The sequence below is a fragment of the Kogia breviceps genome, chromosome 10 (assembly GCF_026419965.1).
Source record: "Kogia breviceps isolate mKogBre1 chromosome 10, mKogBre1 haplotype 1, whole genome shotgun sequence".
NCBI classification, from domain to species: domain Eukaryota; kingdom Metazoa; phylum Chordata; class Mammalia; order Artiodactyla; family Physeteridae; genus Kogia; species Kogia breviceps.
The window spans coordinates 95054980-95077555 of NC_081319.1; the positions used below are offsets into that span (position 1 = coordinate 95054980).

Sequence of the window (22576 nt, forward strand, 5' to 3'; positions counted from 1 at the left end):
CCCTGGGACAGAAGCTATAGATAAGATTTTCGCACCTTGGTGTGAATTAGTTAAATCAAATCCTGTCTTAGAAGCTTTATCTGTCCCTCTCCCTAGTTCTTAAGGGGTGGCTCCCTGTTACATCTGTTTTATTTTAGTTTATATTAGACATATATTACTATACTTATAGCCTTGCCGTATTACTACAGGCATCACACTGTATTAAAATTGCTCATTTATATTTTGCATCTCCTGATAGATTAGAAGCTTCTTAAGGACAGGACCCTTGTACAATTTATGTTGGTTTTTCAGGCCCTAGTAAATGTTACACACAGACAGCTCTAAATAAACATTCGTTTATTCATCAGGCTTTTGAGAGCCCACCCTGTATCTGCAAGTGAATCTTAAAATTCTGCCTTTCTAGTTTTGGGTGGCTGAAGAGCAACTGTGTCCACTGTACAGTTTTGGAAGATTTTAGAAACCTTCAAATCTGCCCTCCTATATTTTTAGGTGCAGAGACTTGATCCAGATGAGTCACTCAACCTCTCAAATAGTTTTCTATCACAAATCTACCCACTATTCTGTGCTTCTGTTCAGAAAGAGCGTTAATCTAAGTAAGTGTACATTCTTCCGTTCAAACTTAAGACAGCAAGGCAGGAGACTATGTCCCTTTTACCTTCTGGACGTGACTTCTAATGTACTGTTTTTCTCCCTTTGCTGCTGAGGAATGATTCAGTGTACATTCTCAAGCAGCACTGAGAACTTCTGGTGGTTCTACATCTCGTATCTCCAGTGTCAGGCACGGACATTTTATAAACGCGTGCATTAACTTAGCACCTTGTTAATAGTAATCTCCTTAGAAAGGGGGCTGGGGTTCGACTCCTTTGGTTAGTATGATCTGTGTTGAGTTGTAACTGTGTACCTCCCTGTATACTCATAGCCCAGGGATAACATACACTCCCTAACGGTATGTCCCCCTTCATCAGGTAGTGGCTATTACCTTGTAAATGACTTTATCCCAGACTAAATGATTAGGCTCTAGCCTCAGAGTGTGTTAGTTCTCTGTGATGTTACTTACTATCAAGGTTAATAGGCTACAAATGATCATTTTGGTTTATATTGTTGTTCCTGCTGTCATCCTGTGATTATTGCTACAGTTCCCTGTTTGGTAGGAGAACAGAGTTAAATATTCAGTGGTCACTAGATTGAAACAGAAATTGGATAGCTTTACCAAGAGCACGTCCCTGTTTTATAAGGAACAGGAAAAAGCGGGAATAAATGGAATCTTCAACCTTTTAGAAAATAGTTTGGCTTTTTCCCCTACTAACATTTGGACAGCGTTGTTAGTGGGTAATAAAGTTTAAGGTCAACTGTTCTTAAAAAGTTTTCCCTTCTGGCTCTCTCATACTCCTACTTTAATGCAAAAGAAATGAAAGTTACAGGAAAGATAATTGCAATATGCCTAAAAACTGAACTACAGTAAATAGCTCTAGTGAGTTTATGCCCATAGAAAGGGAGAATTCAAAACAGATGGCTTTTGGTTAAAGGTATTTCCTGTAACAGATTTCAAGATGAAACTGTCAGCTTGGGAAAGATGATAATCTTTTAAAACACCGGTGCTGGGATACCTGTTTCGCTATGCCATTCCTCCCTGCCTTGAGGACCGCTACCATCACCCCTCCCCCCTCTGTATGTAAAGCAACAGTTCTGATGGATCAGAACAAACATCGAAATCCAGCACTGGTGACTGGACCATGCGTCCCTCAGGTTTGTGGATGGGGAACCCATCTCAGCTGAGGAGAAACTGTGAGTCATGCTAATTCCTGGTCACGTTGCTACATTATCTCCATAAATAATTTGCATCATGGGGTATTTATGCATATCTTGTGCATTTTGCTGTTATTTTTAGCCAGGAATTTTTTTTTTTTTTTTTTTTACAATAACAATTTTTTTAAATAGACTAATCAAGAAACCGTCCTCCAGAGTCCAGGAAACAAGTGCTGGGAATATGTGGAGGTCTGTCTCCTTCCCTTTCCAGACATTTCTCTCTGCTGCTGCTGTCGCCGCTCCTGCCACTACGTTTTTTAACTTTAGTTCTTTGGAATGTCCATTGTTTTTTTCCCTTAGGCATCAGACATGGCTGTTGACATAATTTGTATCACGAGAGGCTGCACCACAGCGCTCTAAAGCGAGCACTGGCTTTTGTGTAAGGCACTGGCTAGTCTACCCTTAACAAGGAGAACGTTACTGGAGCCTTGAGTTATGAGATGGAAAGAGCATTACCTCTTCCATTTGAAAAAATTAGTCTCTTAGAAGTAATCTCTGCAATAGCTTTTAGAGGAGTTAGGAAACTGCAGAGAAGCAACATAAAAAACCTACCATGTTGCTGTCGCCAGTAAATGTTGGCATTTGAGTGTTTTCTTCCAGAATATTTTCTATGCATACATATGCAAATAAATGGAGGCAGCTTTACAAAAATGGCATCGTAATTGATAGACTCTTCTGAACCTTCTTTTCTCACTTCGGAATCTGTTGTGAACGTCTTTCCTTGTTAATAAATATAGGTCTTTACAACATCTATGGCTTCTGAGTTTTTCAGCGCATGGATATAAGAGCGAAAATTCTCTGGCTTCGCCAATTGTAGGTGCCCTTTCTCCTCCCTCTCATTTTCTCTTTCCTGCTGGGATCCACTGTAGACCTCTTGCTCTGACCTTAACTATGGTAAGAGGAGAAACCTGAATGAGGAGAAGATCTAGGACCCTACTTGCTAGAGAGCTACGCCCTTGGGTTCCCTCTTCCTGGTCAGGACTTTTGAGAAAGTATTACTCTTTCACCTTGGCCTCCTTCACATAGCTCAGCATGTCTTCTCTTGGAAATTTTACTTTCCCTTAGATTCCCAGTATCTTCTGTTGACTTTCCCTCAGGGCTCATGACTGATAACCTCACCTGTAGTGGGGTTCCCTTTCTCTCATGCCTCTCGAGCTAAACCTAACAGATGCTTCCTTGTACCTCATTTTGACTCCGTCATGTCCCTTCCCAGTTGTCCAGAGTGACCTCGCTCACCTTTCAGATCCCAGTTTGAACTCCTAAGTACAGTCCAACACCTCCACTCTTACCTCCAGTTACTTGTCAACTTGTGACCTTTGTCTTGTGGTCAAGTGCAGTGCTCTGCTGACGACTCTTCCCAGTGGATTCTACCTCTAAACCTTGCCCGTCACCTCCATCTGAAACACCGTGTCCTCCCAGTTCCAGACTCACAAACCAGTCCCTGCTGGTCTTTCAAAGCCCGGCTGGGAGTCATCTTGACGACATCTTCTCTGATGAATTCCACTGGGCCCCAGCCAGTATCTGGAAAGTCATCTGGAGGGAAAAATCTCACACAGCTGACAGTACAGTTTTGTTTTTTTAATTAACAGACTTTAATTCTTCTAGAGCAGTTTTAGGTTTACAGAAAAGTTGATGGGAAAGTACAGAGAGTTCCCACATTTGCTGCCCTGCCCTTCCCCCAAGCACCGGGTCCCTTGTTATTAACCAATATTGATATATTGTTATTAACTGAAGTCCAAGGTTTACAGTTGAGTTCATCCTGTTGTACATTCTGTGGGTTTTGACAAAGGTATAATGATATATGGTACCATTGGTATCAGTGGTATATGACACTGTACCCACCATTACAGTATCATACAGAATAATTTCACCACCCTAAAAATCCCATGTTCCACCTATTCATGGAGCACAGCCCCCTGCCTCCCAACCCCCGAACCCTTAATCTTTATACTGTCATCCTAGTGTTGCCTTTTCCAGAATGTCAGATAGTTGGACCAATACATACAGTATGTAGTCTTTTTACATTGGCTTCTTTCACTTCGTAATGTACGTTTAAGGATCATCCATATCTTTGCATGGCTTGATAACTCACTTCTTTTTATCACTGAATAATATTCCATTGCACGGATGTACTATTATCCATTCACCTGCTGAAGGACGTCTTGGTTGCTTCCAAGTTTTGGCGATTATTTATAAAGCTGCTATAAACATCCACATTCAAGTTTTTATATGGACATAAGTTTTCACCTCCTCTGGGTAAATACCATGGAGTGTGATTGCTGGATCACGTGGTAAGAGTATGTTTCATTTTGTACGAAACTGCCGAACTCTCCACCAAAGTGGCTGCTGTACCATTTTGCGTTCCCTTCAGCGATGAATGAGGTTTCCTGTTGCTTCAAGTCCTAAATAGCATTTAGTGGTGTTCGTGTTCTGGATTTTGGTCCTTCTGGTAGGTGAGTAGTGGTATCGTTGTTTTAACTTGAAGTTCCCTAATGACATGTGATCAGGAGTATCTTTGCATATACTTATTTTGCCACCTACCGATCTTTTGTAGTAAGGCGTCTGTTCAGGTTTTTGCCTATTTTTGTAACTGGATTGTCTATTTTCTAATAGTATCATTTTTCCTATAGCTTTATTTTTGTGGTTATTTCTTCGTTAGATCAGACTGGTTCTTACTGCTTGTTAGATTATGTGCTACTTGAAGGCATGCTCTCCGTCCTTGATAAACCCCTGTGTCTCCCACAGTGATGTTCACTTCTGAGTCCTCCTGAATGTGAGGCTATCTACATCTTTATGTATCCAGGATGCTTCTTTGTTACAATATCCAAGACGAGCAAGAATCAAGAATGTAGCATAACATGGATCACCGTGTTTAGGTCCATTTCTGAATCTGGTGTTAAGTTTCAGAAATCCCCTTGGTCCCTTTGCATTAATTCCTAAATTTGACTCTATGCTTTAAACTTTTTAAGAGCATATTTTTAAAATGTTTCTGATGCCTGTTTAGTTTTCCCTACTGACTACAAAAGTCTTTTCTTTTGTTTTAAATAGGGGTATAGTTGCTTTACAATGTTGTGTTAGTTTCTACTGTACAAAGAAATGAATCAGCTATGTGTATACATACATCCGCTCCCTCTTGGGCCTCCCTCCCACGCCCCCCCCACCCCAATCACACCCAGCTAGGTAACCACAGAGCACTGAGCTGCGCTCCGTGTGCTATGCAGCAGGTTCCCAGTAGCTATATTTATGGTAGTATAAATATGTCAATCCTAGTCTCCCAAGTCATCACCCCCCATCCCGTGTCCACACGTCTGTTTTCTGTGTCTGCCCTGCAAATATGTTCATCTGTACCATTTTTCTAGGTTCCATGTACATACGTTAATATACAATGTTTGTTTTTCTCTTTCTGATGTACTTCTCTCTGTATGACAGACTCTAGGTCCAACCATGCTCTACATATGAGCCAATTTTGTTCCTTCTTTTTTAACTTTTTATTTTATATCGGAGTATAGCTGACTAACAATGTTGTGGTAGTTTCAGGTGCACAGCAAAGAGACTCGCCATACATACGCATGTATCCATTCTCCGGCAGACTCCCCTCCCATCCAGGCTGCCACGTAACACTGAGCAGAGTTCCCTGTGCTCTACAGTAGGTCCTTGTCGGTTATCCTTTTTAAATACAGCCGTGTGTACATGTCAATCCCAAACTCCCTGGCCATCCCTTCCCCCCATCCTTCCCCCCGGTAACCATAAGTTTGTTCTCTAAGTCTGTGAGTCTGTTTCTGTTTTGTAAATAGGTTCATTTATATCATTTCTTTTTAGATTCCGCATGTAAGGGATATTGTACGATATTTCTCTGTCTGACTTACTTCACGCAGTATGTTGATCTCTGGTTGAATCCATGTTGCTGCAAATGGCATTATTTCATTCCTTTTGATGGCCAAGTAATATTCCAATATAGATATATCCAGAAATATTTAATTTTTTTTCTCTAAAGACTGGAACATGAGATGGATACCCCTAAATCTTCCTGTTTCGTTAGCCGAGTTTAATTTTACACTATTTACAAAACCCAGAAAGGTTTTCCCATAAGGTACAATTCACTAGCAGTTCTGGACATCCCATATTCATTCCTGCATTTAGTAATTCTCCACATATTTATTGAATGCCAGCCACAGGCCCTGTACCGGGAGAAGGAAATAGAAGCTTTGGCCTGAAGAAGCTCACAGTCTTGACTCTGGTTCTTGGCTCACCAAACACCCTGTTTCTCTTCCACCAAATTCCAAGCTTTCTGTTTGTGGATACAGTTGAATGCTGTTTGCAGAATTCTCCCTGCTTGTAGTAAGCAGCCATCTTACCCGTTAACCACATTACAAGCTCATGAGTTAGAGGAGAAAAACCAAAGAGATCAGTGAGTAGCGTGCTGTTTGGTTTCCTGGGAAGAGGACTGCCCCAGTGATGCTAGGAGAGCCATTGCCAATGCCACTCCCCACGTGTGCTTGCATTTTCTATACGTTCAGCAAACATCTTCAGCATCTTAGAAAGACAAAGAAAGCAAGGCCAAAGATAGAACCCGGGGGGGGGTGGGGGGGTGACAACTCTTTAACCTTTGCAGCAACCACGGTTCAGTTCAGTTTGTTCCTGTTGGCTTTGAGAAGGGGGAAGAAAAGAACTCTTAATTACAAAGGCCACGTTTCTTGCAGCTACACTATTTTCAGTCCTATATGATTTGAACAGCTGAAGTGGCAAGTGCTTTGCTTTTAACTGTGGAGAGAAGGTGCCCCCATTCAGTGCTTAGAAAACGTTGACTTCTATTTAAACAAAAGGAGAATTCTCCGCGCCTTTTTGTTCTGTACAGCATTGGCCCTTGGAGGAGTCTCCTGCTCTCTCCTGCCCTTTTTGTTTGTTTGTTTGTTTTGTCCCCTTGGATCAGGCGTGTTCACAGACTGCCACCAAAGTGGGGCTCAGAGAGGTGAGAATGAGGCCCTTGGCTGGATTTCTGGAAGGTCCTCTTCATGACGCTCAGGAACAGGGAGGGCTGCATCTCTCGCCTGGAAAGTCCATTCCCAAGATAGAACTTTGATCCCTGTGGCTGCAGCGGGCTGGTCGGCGTTCCTACAGGGTCCCCAGAACAGGGCAGAAGCTATTTATTGAACACTGAGTCTGGGGCCAGGTGACTTTCGTACGTTATTTCTTGTAAGATGTAGAGGTATCTCGACAAGGTGGATATTGCCATCTCCATGTTGCAAATAAGAGAGGCTAGACAAAACGGAAGTGAGTCAGCTCGAAGTTAGCCTACTAATAATAAACATGCTGGTTTTGACCCTAAGTCAGTCTGAGTAATAAAACCCATGCCCTCTCCACCACAGCACATTCCTTCCCTTGAATCAGAAAGTACCCAATGGGAAAGGTGATGGCAGGGGCCACGGTATCACAGGCGGATGAAACTCTTTCTACCCCCATCCCTCTGTTCTCTGAGAACTGTTCGTGTGTGCAAACACGTTGCATCCACGATGTCTCCAGCCCTTTGCCTGCTTAACTCCAAACATGAAAAAGAAGATTAAATAGACCGTGGAGCCATTACTTACATCCAAGTGCTTGCTATCATGTGGGAGGAAAGTTGCCCAAGAACTCTGTTTTTTTTCTTTTTCTTTTCTTGCCCGTATTTAGGCAAGAACTACAGCAATAATCACCCACAGGTACAAATATCATCCACTGCCTTTACTTGACGATTTACAACTATTTTTAGTACCAGCTCTTTTTCTTTTCTTTTCTTTTTTTTCTTTTTTTGCAGTTGAGTCCAAAATACTTATTTTATGGCATTGACTTGATATTTTCCATGCTATAGTATATTACGTGCAGTGATGAATCATTAAAAAAAAGTATAGAATTTAATATTATAATAAAAGGTCAGCAAACATTATTCTCTTCTTCACTTTCCAAATCCTAAGATATCCCCCGCCCCCTGCAGGGCCCTGTTCACTTTATTGTTATTTTTTAGTATCAGTTCCTTTTTCAAACACAATCTCAGGTGAAACCTCAATGTATAAAACTGATAAAAGAAAAATTTGTTAGATTTCAGTGTATAATGCTGACTTATAAAACCCAGAAAAAGAACAAGGAGGCTTTGTGGATGAACCCAGAAATTTGAAATCAGTGTTACGGATGACAGCTGTAGGCTTTTCTAACTTCAGTTTCCAATTTATTCCCTTTTGTTGTTGACGATTTTTTTTTTTTTTTAATATTGTTGCACAGTATTGAGAAAATCTTGGTTCCGTAAAATAAGGACTTGCAGGTAATGACAGGGTATTGTATTTTTTAAAAACAGCTACCTTGCAATCTCAGGATATTTTTTTCACTTAAACTTAGCCACTTAAAACTTACTCACTTAAAAGGAAGAGTAGAAGTGGCTTCTTTCAAAGTTGAAATCATTAACAATATGAAACAATTTGCATTTTTTAATTGGTAAGGCTGCAATTTGGGGAACCAGTGACAGTTTTCCTCAGCTAGTCTAAATCTTCCATTAGAGGCAGAAAACACCTTTCAAATTATAACATTAATGAGATTCTCAGCGATGTCTTTAACCAGAGAAAAAGAAGAAGAAACTTACAAGCCTAGGGACCCATCTCTGTCTATTCCATTTCAGAAGGCACCACTTACCTTGTGTTGCATGGCGAGTCCAATCTTTGATTTCCATACTGACATTTTGCTGCCATAAGCACAGTTACCTAGGTCACTCCAGTGCCAGTATCTCAATTTTGTTACACCATTTTCTACCACACACTTAACTTCTTATGCCAAAATTCACCGAAGACAAGAACTCGGGCTGTGTAGTTTGGCCTTAGTAATTGAATGTCATGTACCCGTGCTATGCTAGGATGCTTACTTGTGAACTTACATGTAAATGGCCGTAGGAAGATCTTAAGTGTATATGTTAAGGGAAAAATAAGGGTAGAGCTACAACCTTTCTAATTAAAGGACGGCAGTGTATGTGCTGCAATGACAGGAGAAACATTTTTTTTTTTAACTTTTTTTTTTTTTTTTTTGCGGTACGCGGGCCTCTCACCGCTGTGGCCTCTCCCGTTGCAGAGCACAGGCTCCGGACGCGCAGGCCCAGCGGCCCTGGGTCACGGGCCCAGCTGCTCCGCGGCATGTGGGATCCTCCCAGACCGGGCAATGAGCCCGCGTCCCCTGCATTGGCAGGCGGACGCTCAACCACTGCGCCACCAGGGAAGCCCAGGAGAAACATTCTGAGATATGCAGAAACCTGGTAGTGTGCTTCTGGTCCATTGGTAATCTCCACGTCAGAATGGAAGTTACCTTTAATTATCAGGATGACTAAGAATCTCACTTCTGGAGAACTCTGCTATCATCTCCTTTAACCCTCACAATAACAACAACAGCAAAATCAACGAAATATTTAAGATACAGAGATTGACTATCAAAGTGGGATTAAGGAAATGCTTCATGCTAGCAAGAATGCTTTAGAATTCTCTCCACCAAGGATGTTCGAGGCACAGCGGTTTGGATGCCCACACACACACCTGCTACAGACTTTCCCCTTGTGCCTTAGCCTAGCTCAGTGGTTTCTAAACTTCAGTGTTTGAGATAATTATCGCACATGGTGGTATAAACAAAAACCTTCTAGACTCTCCTTGACGCACAGTCTAGGCCCTAGACTCTAGGGGGCCTTCTGTTCATTCAGTGATACTTCGTGCATTCCCTGTGCTAGCATTCTTACGGGTGCTGGGTCAGCGCAGTGGACAAAGTTCCTGACTCTCAGAAGCTTCATTCTAGAGTGCAAGATAAACAGCAAACAGACGGAATATATGCTGCAAGGTCAGCTGTGATGAATGCTCGGATTGAAACGTAAAGTAAGCTAAGAAGCATCAGAATGTTGAGGGAAAGAGGTAGGGCCGCTCCTCAGACAGAGAGAGACAACGTTGGAGCAAGACTCCGGTGAAGGGAACACACTGTGTGATTTGCCAGAGGAGAAGAACTCTGGGTCGGAACAGGATTGTGTCTGGCTTGTGGTACAGAACATGGAGGCCGGGATGCCAGAGCAGAGCAAAGGAGGGCGATGGGGCAGGAAATAAGGGAGTATCACACAGCTTCAATCGGATCATACATGGCCCTCTAAGCCTTGACGAGGACCAGGACCGTAGATTTCTCCATATATGTGGAGGAAGCCACCGCAACATTTGAGTGGAAGAGTGTTAGGATCTGCTTGACACCTTAAAATCTCAAAACCTTAAGGCTAATTTTGATCCCACACACACTTTGTGTTGGGTGGGAACTTTGGAACTAACCCCTGTGTTAAGTGCTAGTCTACAGTGTGACACATGGAATGCTTAATTTAATTAGTTTCTAAATAGTGAGAAATTCAGTTTAAACATGCGGATGCTCTGAAGCCCCTCGGTAAAATGCTTGGCGTTTTAAAACAAGCATAGGGCTTCCCTGGTGGCGCAGTGGTTGAGAGTCCGCCTGCCGATGCAGGGGACGTGGGTTCGTGCCCCTGTCCGGGAAGATCCCACGTGCCCTGGAGTGGCTGGGTCCGTGAGCCACACAACAGTGAGAGGCCCGCGTACCGCAAAAAAAAAAAAAAACAAGTATAAAAGCTACATGCTTCGGGAAAGATTAAATTAGAAAACCTATACAAAGCTTCTAAGACTGCCACTAGCACCTTAGTGATGCCGAGGAAGTGTTGATTCTGTCGCTTTCTACCCTCTCTTCTGCGTCCACACCTTTGCTGTTGCTGTCGGGCGGTGACTGTTCATCATCCTGGTAAACTGTTTGCTGACGGAAGAAACCGAGTCATTCCACAAATCGCTAGCTTCTAACGATAAGTACCGTCGTCAGAAGTGCGTTTTTGCGTGTGAAGGACAGGGGCCCCGCTTTTTGAAAAACGGCTCTTGTGACTCTAGGGACAGTTGTTGAGCTGATGATGTAGCTGGGTGGGGATCACGTTTTTTATTTTTTAGGATTTTGCTCATCTTTTCTGTCGCTAAGCTTGTCGTCCATAAAAGAGGCACGTTTCTGTGGCTTCATCCAAAGTTATATTAGGCTCTTTGCTCTAGTTTATTAACCCCCAGTGCTCAGCAAGCTTTACAAAGTATGATCTGATACCCTACTCCCACAGTAGGTGGTTAAACTCACTGGCTTGTTGATATGTGACATGGAGAGGAAATACTTTATTGAAATTAAACAATGTGTGAAGGATATTTTAGGTTACTCTAAGGTTTTCTGGTAGGAAAACGTTTTGAGATTTAATTGTGTAAAACTCTTTGAAAGTAGAAATAATTTATTTCATGCAAATAAGTAAAGCAAAATGGGGTGTGCAGAAGACCCACCTGCATATATGCAGTTTTCAGAGCTTCGCACCTAGGAATTGTGCTTCAGAAATCAGGGTTGGGCAGACTTTTACTGCTATTAAGTACCCCAACTAGACTGACATGCAGAATATGATATTTAATAAGTACCCAAAGTGACAGCTGTGAGAAACCACACTTGAGAAACACTGTTGATTTCCGGAAGGAACACTAATCTTGTGTTATAGAAAATAGCAAACCTGTCCAAAAGTAGAGAGGTCATAAAATGAACTCCCATGCCCCGTCACCCCACTTCAGCAGCCATCAGCACAGTTTCGTCTCCCATACCCTGTACCCAGACTGTTTTGAGGCAGATTCCCAACATCTGTGAATATTGTAGTATTTATATAAACCATTGGGATTCTTTTTCTCACACAAAGCCACAATAGCATCCTCATACCTAAAACATAATAAACAGTAATTCCTTAATATCATCAAGTATCCAGTGTTTATATTTCTCTAATTGTCTTACAAATCTTTTTCCTATGTTGTAGGATTTTTTTTTTTATACAGTTTACATGAATCAGGATACAAGCAGTCTATTTTTTTTTTTTTTTTTTTTTTTTTTTTTGCGGTATGCGGGCCTCTCACTGTCGCGGCCTCTCCCGTTGCGGAGCACAGGCTCCGGACGCACAGGCTCAGCGGCCATGGCTCACGGGCCCAGCCGCTCCGCGGCATGTGGGATCCTCCCGGACCGGGGCACGAACCCGTGTCTCCTGCATCGGCAGGCGGACTCTCAACCACTGCGCCACCAGGGAAGCCCACAAGCAGTCTATTTATGTCTCTTAAGCTTCTTCTTTTAAGCTACTGGTTCCATCTCTATCTTTTTTATTTTAGGTTTTTTTCTGTTCAAGAAACCAGATCATTTGTCCAGTAGAATATCCACCATCTTGACTTTGATGGTTGTATTCCTGTGGTGGTGTTAGCACATTCCTTTGTCTCCTGCACCTCCTGGGAACTGCTAGGAAGTCCTCGAGGCATTGTTTGGTTTGCTTCCCTCTGTTTTGCCTGACAACTTAGTAGCTGGTCTTGTGTATTTCCATCAGGAGTTCACTGGTTAGTAGTATATCCTTTTGCGATGAGATGTTTGTTTAAATTCATAAATTTACAGGGGATTGCAAAATGGTGCTAGTCTAATTCTGTTATTCTTTGTTCATTTATTAGCAGGAATCATTGCTCATGAAGAGAAACTTCCCCTCATCTCCTATTTGTTTACTCAGCGCTTCAGGTTTTGTACAAAAAGCAACGTAAATACTGGATTCTTTGCATTTTTTCAACGTAAAGTTTTTTCATAATCCCCCCAGTTACCATTTCTTAAAAGCATTGCTGTAAGCTCATAAATTTAAATAAGATACATCTGATGTGTTTCAATCCATTGTAGTTTTTACCCTTACTGGTAGTCAAATGGCCTCATTTTGACTATTGATTGGCAACCTGTTCAGCTTGGCTGCTGAGTCCTTTTCATACAGTACTAGTTGTTTTTTGATCGTTGTCTTGCTTTCTAACATGACAGTATGTTCCAGGCTCATCTTGTACATTTCCTGCCTCAGACATGGGGTCAGCTTTTTTCCAAGGAAACCTGTTTCCTGTCAGCAAGCAATGGTATTTAGAGACCACAGTCTGGGCTCAGGGGTGCTTATTATGACTGGGTTTGTCATTGTTTCTCAGCTTTTTCAGTGGGCACAGCCAGAGCTAGGAAATCAATCAATTTCTCTCTCTCTCTCTCTCTCTCTCTATATATATATATATATATCTATAAATTTATATAGAGAGTATGTGTGTGTATATATATATATATATATGTTGTTAAGGTGAAATACATCATGAATTTATACTGGTGTGTACCACAAAACTTTTCTTGATCTCTTTCATCTTACACCAGTATTTCCTCATTTTTCAAGCTGAAAATAGCAGTTCTCAATCACACCAACACAAGTTACTCATTTACTTTACCCCACACTACACTCACCATAATTTCTGAAGAAAAATGCCAGTGATACTCCAACGGTATGCTTACTAAAACCTTCTCACTTTTTTTGTTTAGTTTTGTTTTGGTTTTCAGTCCATTGGGCCAGGGATATACAGTTACATTACAATGCGTTGGGATCACTTGGAATAGTTCCTCTCCGTATGTTTATGCCAGTAACTGGATATACATTTAAGTTCATTTATTTCATTTTATTTGAAGCTTTTAAAAGAGGCTTTTAGAAAATTATTTTTGTTCAATTATGTAAAAATTTTTATAAATATTTCTAAAATTGAACCTATCAAACAAGTGAAGTTTGGAAGTCTGTCTTTCCTCTCTGTCCCATCTATTTTCTCCTTTCTCTGTACATAATCATTTTAATGCCTAACCTTTGTTTTTCAATATAAGTAATTAAATTATTTAGGTTGGTTTTTATTTTTTTACTATAATGGATATATTTATATTCCTTAATATTATACCCTTAATGCCCCCCTTTAAGGGTATTGCTTCTACTATGGGCAGTATTGAAATTCCATATTATTCAGCCATTAAAATGAAGGAAATCTTGCCATTTGGGACAATGTAGATGGCCCTCGAGGGAATTATGCTAAGTGAAATAAGCCAGAGAAGGACAGATACTGTATGATCTCATGTAATATGTGGAATCTTACAAATAAACAAATGAAAAACCAAACTCTTAGAACGAGAGATCAGATCTGTGGTTACCAGAAGTGGGAGCTAGCAGGTGGAGGAATTGGATGAAGATGGTCAAAACTTACTTCAGTCTTATAAATGCAAGTTTGTCAGTCCTGGGGATGTAACAGACAGTATGATGACTGTAGTTAACGCTGCTGTGTGGTACACCGGAAAGTTAAGAGAGTAGGTCCCAAGAGTTCTCATCACAAGGGAAAGAGCTTTTTTTCTTTTTTCTTTTGTTTTGGTATCTGTATGACATGATGGATGTTAACCAAACCTATCGTGTACTCGTTTCCCAGTACATGGAAGTCAGGTCATTATGCTGAACACCGTAAACTTACACTGTGCTGTGTGTTGACTGTATCTCAGTAAGCTGGGAAAAAATGTTGAAATTCCAGGTAACCCTTTCTTCCTCTTCCCTCCTCTCCCCTTAATTTGATTAAGTGTAATATCCTTTTACTCCCACTCAGATGCACATTAGTGAGTTTACTCCTTTCTCTAGTGTTCTCCCCGCCCCCTTCTTTTTAATCAGTGTACACAGACCTTATCAGGGCCTAAAAAGAACACATCAGGCTTCCCTGGTGGCACAGTGGTTGAGAATCCGCCTGCCAATGCAGGGGACATGGGTTCGAGCCCTGGTCTGGGAAGATCCCACATGCCGCGGAGCAACTAAGCCCGTGCACCACAACTACTGAGCCTGCGCTCTAGAGCCCGCGAGCCACAACTACTGAGCCCGCATGCCACAACTACTGAATCTCACACGCCTAGAGCCTGTGCCCTGCAACAAGAGAAGCCACCTAACGAGAAGCCCGTGCACCGCAACAAAGAGTAGCCCCCGCTCGCCGCAACTAGAGAAAGCCCGCACGCAGCAACGAAACCCTACACAGCCCCCCAAAAATAAAATTAAAAAACAAAAACAAAAAACACATCAATAAACACTCCCACCTCTGACTTTGTTTCCTACTCTCTAGTCCCCATTTGTTCTGTCCCAGCCTTAAGGCCTCCCTCCTCTGTCCTCCTACCCCAGGATCTTTGTACCTTCCATTCCTTCAACCTGAAATGCTCTCCCCTAAATCACCACATTGCTGTTTTCTTTACTTTCGTCAGGCTTTTGCTCAAACGTCACTGTCTCTATCAGGCCTTTCTTGACAAACTTTAAAAAATGGCAGTCTAGACCACTGCCCTAACCCCCTTTTCTGCTGTGTTTTTTCCGCTTAACATTTATCACCATTTAGTAGAAAATATCTCATTATGAAACTTTTTGCTAATCTCCATGAGGACCAATAATGATTTTTTGTTGTTGTTCTTTCCCAGAGTCTAGTATGGTGCCTGATAGGTAGCTGCTCAATAAATATCGACTCAGTCTGTTAAGAGAGTGACAATAATAATAAAGAACTAGCATTTATTGAGCAGCTAATATATGTCAGGCACTGTGCTGAGTGGTTTACATTTATTTAGTCCCCCAAGGACATTATTACTCACCTTTTGCAGGTGAGAAAATTGAGCCCCAGAGAAAGTAACGTACGTTAGGTCTCACAGCTGAGTGGAGGAGCCAGAACATCAGCTCTGACAGCCTGTCTTCAGAGCCTGCATCCTTGTCCACGATGCTCTAATGCCTCTGTTAGGAGATGGCATTTCTCAGCAGCTCCAGTTTGGCCTTTGCCCCCTGCCAGTCCACACTCCCATCTCCTGCTGGGGTTGTCAGTGACTTCCATGTCACTGGATCTTCTTGTGAGTTTTAAAACTAATAGTTCTCCTCTTACTTGATATCTCAACACCTTTGCCAGTGCTGCTCACATCCTCCTTTCTAAAACACCTTCTTCCCTTGGCTTCTTTAACACATTCTTTTCTGATTGCCAGCCTGCCTTTCTGGTCCTTCCTCTTTAATGCAGTTTTCAGGTGTCCCTTCTCTACCTGCTCTCTCTATACCCCTAAATGTTGGTGTTCCTCACCGTTTAGTCCCTAGTAACACTCCACTTCCCAAATTATGTTTTTCCCCTAGATGATGTCATGCCAACCCACAGCTTCTTGATGGCCCCAAGACTCCCACATTTATATCTCCAGATTTCTCCTCAACCTTGGATCTGTACATCCAGCTGCCTGCTCAGCAGCACCATTTGGAAGTCACAAAGGCACACCCTAACATGTTCAAAGCCAAGGTTATAAGCCTCTCCACCCCACCAAACCTCACCTTCCTCCAGCGTGCCCCGTCCCAGTCACTGACATCATCTACTTTCCCAAGACAGATGCGGCTAAAAGTCATCCTTGAGGTGTTTCTACCTCTCTCTTCCTCTACATCTGTCACCAAGTCCTACTGATCCCATCTCGTGAATCCACCCACTTCTCTCCATTTCCGCTGTCACCATGCTAGTCCCCTCATCCCTCTCTAGGGGCCCCAATTTCCTGGCCTTCTTACACCACTTTCAACTGTTCCCCATCATCCTACACTTTTCTCTGAGAGCTGTTTTCACAGACAAGCATGTGTATGTGTGTAATAATGTCATTAATGTCTTTTCTCCCCAAATAGAATGTAATCTCAGGAGTAGGGACAACTCCTGTTTTCCTCATTCAGTCCTTAGCTGCTAGTAGCATAGTGCCTGGCACATAGGGGACACGGCGTAAGTATTTGATTTGTCGAATGAAAAAATAACTGAGATGTATCACATGTAAAGCTGAGATCAGAGGACGAGGAAAGAATGTTCAAAAGCAGATAGAAAATTATGCTGTGCAGTAGAGCATCATAATGAATGGATGGTTATTGATAATGCTGAGTCATCAAAGAAAGGTTAAAATTTATTATTCTTTATTTTAAAAGGCAGCTACTTAGATGTAGCACTATGAAAGAAACAGATCTTAGAAAAATTTCCACTTGCTAAGTAAATTTTTAGAAAGTGAAGAGCAATTAAGTTAATTTATGTGCACACTTCATTTCCCAATAATGCAGATAAATGTTTACATCTAACTGTGAGCACATTTATAATGCCTTCTCACTCGTTTCTGCCAATGGAGGCTGAGGGGGCGTAGATCATTGAAATCCCGTTGACTAAGGAAAGGGATTTATTGATTTACATACCATCTCTTCTCCTTGATCACAGAAGAATTGCCAGAGAGGCTAAAAAATGGGCAACAGGAAAAAAAGGAGAAACAATAAGAATCTTGGATGGTCCTCCGCCGGATAATTAAGATTTAACTGGGTCTGTTTTGATGTGTGCCCATGTTTCTGTACACGGCCAAGGATGAACCCACAAACATTATAAATGCCAATTTTGGAGGGCTGTTGGAAAATGCAGCCCAGAGCATATGGTATCAAATTAATTTGGGGTTTCACTTGTCTCCGTCTGATTTGGGCACACTGAGTTATGAGATAATAGTTTGGCATCCGTGTTTGCAGTGCTTTTTGTAAGCTTCTCAATTTCACAAAAATTCTCTGAAGTCAAAGGATACGTGGTGACCCTTTAGCAGATGAGGAAATAGAGGCATAGAGCTAATCACTGGCTTGCCTGAGCCTTGGAAATAACTCATCAGTAGAGCCAGTGAGACCTAGGTCTGTGGACTGTGGCTGAAGCATCACCATTTCTGCCTTTACTTTGAGTGCTTTTCTTGCCTGCTTTCTCTTTCATGCTGTTGAATGCAACCTGTTGCATTCTGTTGCCCACATCACCATTATGAGGGAGGAAGGAATTTGAAATAGGATGGATTGTCTTTGACAGTAAAGGAGCTGTACAACTGCATTCCATCAAGACGTAAATGTTCCTGTAGCCCCAATGGGTATTAAAGCTTTCCAGTGATGTTTTATCACGGCTTCACCTGGGCTCCAGGTGACAAGGAGATGCTTAACCTGGAAAAACCTCTCTGTTTGTAGTGGCAGATTGCTGTTTTCTGCCCACCTCCAGAGTCTCCTAAGAATGTTTGACTTTTCTTTTCTTAAAGCCAACCATAAAATTTAATTTAAGGTTGAATAGTTGTTTCTCCCGTAGCCCATGTGAAATCTGGGGTATCAGCTAACTGTTTTAAAGTTTCCAGTAAAGAAGTATTCCAAAGGTGTGGACCACCAGTTACTTCTTGTTGAACTAAGGACTAATAGCAGTAGGTACTGTACTCAGCTGCCACATTTAAAGTACAAGAGTCTACACTTGATTCCGTAAAGTATGTCTATAAGGTACTACTGCCTATTGAGGTGATTACTTAAAAAATATTTATAGAAATTGCCAACGTTTCTCCAAACTTTCCCCCAGTTCCTAAGTGACACACAAGGGAAAATGGGTTCTGGTTCAGAACCCATCATGTATTTGTTGCACTGATGCTGTAGATAAATGCTACGTGGGAAAGGCCTTCTTTGCACTTCTTCACAGGAGAATATTATTGCTATATATTCACTCTGAACTGAGAGGTGAGCACTGAGCTCTGTGGTGCCTCAGAAAATATCAAAAGAGTTTAAAAATATTGTTTTGAGGAATCAGAACACATAGAAACTCAGAACGTTTGAGTGCCAGCCCAGATGTTGGCAGACTTTGTCATGAGTAAAATGTGTACTCAGTGACTAGGTTCAAGCCCTTGGTCGTTTATAAGCAAATCTCTCTACTTCTTCTAAATCACTGCAAAAAAAAAAAAATAAAGCAAATTTTGTGGTGGTGCTTATGCATGCACAGACATGCATGAGGCCTCTGCATCTTCCAAACTTGGAAAGCATATTTTAACAGCACAAGTACATCTCTGCGTTTGATCTACATCAGAGCCTCTTTTTTCCTCTTCCTCACATGCTTTTTAATTATACAGTTTAAATGTTTTAGCTATTAAATCTGTTTGGTCTTCAAACTGTAAACATCACAAACAGCTAATAAGCTTTAGGAAAGAAAAGGAAATTGACATTTAGTATAGAGGTTCCACAAAGCCAATGAAAGGCTATGCAAATGAGCTAGAACAGACAGATTTGCATATCCTTGTTGGTTTCATGATGATATTCTCAGCATGAGCCTGGCAGACTCGCCTTTTTACCTCTTGGGATGATGCATGTACTAGTGGTAGAGCGCCCTGCAGGGTCAATTTAACACATGTAACATTGCGATTTTCCATGAGGGCTCTCAGGATCACTGAGCGAAATGGGGCAATAAGTGGTGACAGAGAAAATCGATTTGTGAAGTAAATGCTTTTGGCGGACGGGGGTAGGGAGGGATATTCTATCCGTCTTTAATGTTGCCAGGGTAGGGTGAACAAGTTTGGGTATTGGTGCCATCAGCATTTTGAAATAAATATATACCCACCAATTCCTCTGCTCTCTTGATAGCCCTACACGAGTACCACCAAAACTTTTGCCCAGAGACTGGCCAAATTTTGCAAGCCTCCTTTGGCTGCGTCAACACCAGAAAAGCAGGCTGAGGAATCTCCCTGTGCCACCATCCTGATAGAATAATAGATAGTAGCCTAATGGCCGAGTTTGTATATTTTTTTAATTAAATGTATGTATTGCCAGACATTGATACCTGGAAGCACTATTACATGGTGACCAAGAAGGATTTGATAGTGTCAAGATCGGGATTTGAATTCAGCTCTGGCATCCCTTCCTACCTTGGCTTCTCATGCATATGTGAGAGAGAGCTGTGAGCATTAAATGAGAGAGAGAAGGCAAATTGTTACCCTGCCTGGCTCATAGTAAATGCCTAATAGATAGTATCGTTATTTTGAAATGCTTTCCAAATTATAGTCAAGTTTTCCTTTGTAACAAAATTTTTTAAAAATCAAGGTAGCTTTCTGAAGAAAAAGGAAATGAAATTCACCCCTGAAATGGACTTGAAGGATTTTAGAGGTCTCTTCCAAGTTGTTATAAAACACCTCTGAAGTAAATTTGCCCATTTCTGCCCACACCAATCCTATAACATTCCAGGAATAAAATCTGCGCTTGAGTTTAAAAATAAAACGGTGGAACAAACTGAATTAGAAGTCCTTGGCAGACATCCCCCCCAGCAGAATGTTCTCTCAATTGGTGGTATTGCAATAAAAAAGATGTATATTTTTTAATCTGCCTTTCTTCCTCTTCTCTTCAGCCAGTCGTATTTCTTTATCTTAAAAACCCAGTATGCTTGGATTTGACCTCACCCCTCCCTCTGATAACTACACTCCCACCCCCACCCCAGATAAACCACATGCACACAGACCTTCCTTCCCAAGAAAGCATGGAGCAGAGACGTTCTCTGATACCGTATATGTGCATATTGGACGGCGCCGAGCAAGGTCAGAGAAACATGAGAGGGCTCTGCTGTCCTCAGTTGCAAAGACTGCCAAGAAAGAAAGAAAAAAAAATCTCAAATGTATTCACATCTCTCCCGCCTCTTTTTTGTTCTGTAAATATTCAAACCCTTTTTAGAGAGGCTTTTGATAATGTGTTATCCCAGCCGACGCCATGAACCTTGGATGTACTGAGTACTCCCAAATCCCATCGGAATGACTCAGTAAAGAGAGTCAGATAAAGTGCGGTTGGCAGGATTGGGTAGAGAATCTTGTTACTACACACACACACACACACACACACACACACACACACACACACACTCTCTCTCTCTCTCTCTCTCTCTCTCTCTCTCTCTCTCTCCCTCCCCCTCTCTCTCTCACTATCTCTCTCTCTCACACACACACACACACACACACACACACACACACACACCCCTATCATCACCATAGAAATTATGTAAAAACTAGACATCCTCCTCTCCCTCACACAGGCAGTTGCATCTTTCCCAAAAATGGAAGGGGAAAAAGCTTTCTTTGGCTGAGCCATATGCAAAAAATTATGGAACATCTGTGTAAGTAACAACATACAACAAGACAAATTACTGATGGTAAAAGGCAGAGCCCTTGTTTCAAAAACATGTCTGGAGATAGTGTGTATATACAGAACCTTGCTTTGTGCTAATTACGCATAATAACCGTCAGCTTTGGGGACCACAGGCTGGGCTTTTTAATAACTCGTGGCCTCTGCAGGGTGTGCCTCTTTCTTCTCTTTTTTGTCCTATCTTCCTTCCCTCCTTCCTTTATTCTTCTTGGTTCTTGTTGAACAAACGGCAGAGCTTTCTTTCAGTAGCCGCTGTGATCTGGAAAACTGAATCAGAAACGTGGGCGCTTTGGTGACTCATGTTGAAATGTGCTAGTGGACAGATGCCCCCCCGCCGGTGACCCCTTATCTGACCATTTCCGTCCAGTGGTAGTCTGAGGAGTGCGGGAACTGGGGGTCTGGGCGACTCATCAATGGGGGCGGGGTCTGAGCAACTGACTCATCAGTCAGTTTCAGGAATTCTTTTCCTTTCAACGTTTAACTCTATTTTCGTGGCGGGTGTTGAGACTGAGAACGGTGTCACTCCAGGAGAATTCGGATGCTTTACTTATTCGGAGGCTCATTGTGATTTTGCCTGAGTAGCAAGCCTTTCAGGCACGTGTACTTAAAAAACGTGATGGGGTAAGTGCCAGTGAGAAATTTGGGGAGTCTCCAGTCAAGAAGGAAAAAGGAGTTTGGAAGAACAGAGGGATGTCTCTTTATGGGGAAGAAGTAGTAGAGCAGAGTATGGGTTTCTTAGGAAGAGAGACGGCTCAAACGTGCCGCTCCTCTCCTCAGAAACCCCTCAGCTCTCAGCACGTAGCAAAGACGGAACAAGGGCAGTGACTGGTGGCCAGGGTGACCCCTGCTAGCCTTCCCAGCCCTCCCCTCTCCGCTTGCCATCAGTAGCCCACATTCCTGACCGCCATCATAATTCCAGCATTCTCTGCACGTTCACCTCCAAGTTCCCTCATTCTGACCCAACCCATCAGCATCCTCCCCAGGCTTCAGGACCCAGCTCACACCCCGTCTCCTCCACAGACCCTTCCAACTGCAAAGCCAGTTAGTCTGTCCATTTTGGGGGCTCCTAGATCCCTCTATCATTTCTACTCCTTCGCTATTTATAATGCTTAGCACAGCCTGCCTGATCGTGTAGTTTGCTGCGTAGCTGTTGTAGCAGAAAAGGCAGCCAGAATGCTGGTTAGACGTGCAGGCGCTGGCGGGAGCCTGCCTGGGCTCAGATTCCCCCCTCTACTAGGCCATGTATTTTAGCGCTGTAACTGGGATATGTACTTAACCTCTCTATCTAGTTTCCTCGTTTGCAAACGTGGCTTACTGATAGCTCCCTCACAAAGGCGTAGTGAAGGTTGAGTGCATGTACAGCTCTTACGGTACTGCGTAAGCACTTAAATACTGGTAGTAGTAGCCCCAATCGGCCAGAAAACAGAGACCACATTTTGTTCACGCTCTGAGCTCTCGCAACCGGACTTTACGTGTAGAAGAGACCCAATGCATGCATATCGAGTGAGTTCAGGTGCATCTAGCCACGTACGGATCTGTTCCGTTGAGTCGGCTGAATCATTCAGCGTGTGCAGCAAACCCTGCACCCCACAGACCCATCCCTCCAGTCACTGAAAATCTGTGAGGAATCAGTATTTCAGAACAACCTCAGAGCCCTGTGGAAAACCTCTCCCATCATGTTTGGGCGTCTGCTTTCTCTTCTGGGTGCAGACACTCAGCAGAGCCCGATTATAAGGCATGCATATGTATGCAGCATTATTTTGCAGAAGCTGAGGGAAAGAATGGGCGTTTATCCTGCCTGAATGTCTCCCTCCAAGTTTCTAGGGCTCAGTGCTCTAAACACGGAAGGGCGCTTTGAAAATGGAGCCCTTGGAGTTCTTCCCAAGCGTTGGAAGCATTTACAACAAATCAGGTGGA

The 22576-nt window shown here is 42.5% G+C and overlaps 1 protein-coding gene across 4 annotated transcripts in view; it reads left to right on the top strand.

The window, feature by feature from the left end:
- ATXN1 (ataxin 1) overlaps positions 1–22576 on the top strand; it is a 402319-nt gene that overhangs the window by 266798 nt on the left and 112945 nt on the right. The window lies entirely within an intron of this gene.